The sequence below is a fragment of the Delphinapterus leucas genome, chromosome 3, assembly GCF_059928025.1.
Source record: "Delphinapterus leucas isolate spDelLeu-1000000601 "Yukka" chromosome 3, BTC_Dleu_Yukka2, whole genome shotgun sequence".
In the NCBI taxonomy this organism is placed as follows: domain Eukaryota; kingdom Metazoa; phylum Chordata; class Mammalia; order Artiodactyla; family Monodontidae; genus Delphinapterus; species Delphinapterus leucas.
In genome coordinates, this window is record NC_143131.1 from 43,343,048 (window position 1) to 43,344,773 (window position 1,726).

Genomic DNA, 1,726 nt, shown 5'->3' on the forward strand with positions numbered 1-1,726 from the left:
TTTCACACCCAAAATAGATTTTTAGTCTCCCTCTCTATTTGAAAGCCTGAAACGTTGCAAGTTTCCTGCTACTTTAACCTAAGGAGTAACTACCAGATGAATAGTAAGGATGAAACTAAATGTATTTATCTTAAATATTCTAGATTAGCTTCTCAGAAGTTACTAAGTAAAATAAATTGTATTCTAGATGTTTCACAAATGTTGCCTTCATGTTTCTGACCACATAAATTGTTGATGCCGAAATTCAATGACCTCTGTTACTGTGAGAATTGTCCTAACCCAGAATTTTCAGCTACAAATGGTGTAATTCAGAATTTGCTTACTGCATTGAATTAAGGTTTTGCATTAGGGATAAACACTATGGGAGTGATTCTGGTACACTGGGTTGGTGCTTTTGTACAGAATGCTTAGAATACCACAGCTCCTACAATAATTGTATACTCTTCTGGCTTGTTTCCCAGATTTGCTTGAAAAAGGCCAGAGGACAGGATGAAATTAATGACATATGAATGCTAACACCCAATCAGAGGTGTCTTCAAAAGAATAATTAGGCTAGACAATAAGAGGGGGTTCTGAGAAGAAAAAGCTTTAGGCAAATTATACACTGAAGGAAAAGAAGATGTGAAACAAGGCAACTCTAGGAGACTGGAGTTGATTAATATTTCCGGAAGTGATTTTTTATCTACTTATCTTAAAAATAATATAAATATAGTGAGACAGAGATGAATGAAGAGGGATGGTCACTGATCTCAGACTAGGAGCAGGGGTGTGAACACTGGTACCCTTCCTGGGGCATATACCCCAAGATTGTAATTTAGGACGCCCATTATCTTTATGAAGGAGGACAGAGGCTTTGCTTTCCAAAATAACAATAACAACAGCAACAGCAGCAGCAAACACTTAAACTGTGCTTACCACGAATAATGCTAGTCATATATTAAGCTCTGTTTCATTTTCCTCATCTATAAATACGGATTACATGATTATCAAGTCCCCACAGCAAACCTAGGAGTCCAGTAAGTAACTTGCTCAAGGTCTTACAGATAGGTATTAACAGGAGGCCGATTGAACCCAGCAGCCTGGCGCGGAAGCTTAAGGTCTCATTCATGTGTCTTAGGGAGGGGAAGGGACACATGCAAAATGCTAGCTCTCTCTGCACACTTCTTTTAGTGTAAACTCTCCAGTGCCTCCTTCCCCACACCACCCTTAGCCTCTTAATTGGTCAAACACAGCGCCTTTCCTTACTTTGCTCTTGTCATTCTCCCTTTTTTGACCAAAAGCCTCCAGTGGGGAGAAGATGAAAGGGAGCTTCTCCGTCCGTCTACAGCCCCGACACAGGCATCCTGTCTCTCTTCTTAGCGCAACGCTAATATTCATTGAAAATCCTTTAACAGACGCATGGGTTAAGTCATTGTAGGAGTATTCAATGAGCGCTCAGAGTGGGAACGCTTATCAGCAATGCAAACATTTACTTACTTTCTAGGATACGTTTTTTAACTTAAAAGCCTAAAAAAGTCTCAGACAATTCACTTCTGAATAGAATCCTTCACCCGCAGCTCTCACCCCTGAGCCTCACTGCGCGTCACAGGCCACAAGGCGGCAGTGGCAGCTACGGAGTTGGACCCGGGGGCGGGCGCGGCGGCTCGGCCATCGCTTGCTCTCGCCTGGCGCGCGGCTCTCGGCCGTGGATTAGCGTAGCTGGGGACGTGGGAGGCCGCGGGCCCCG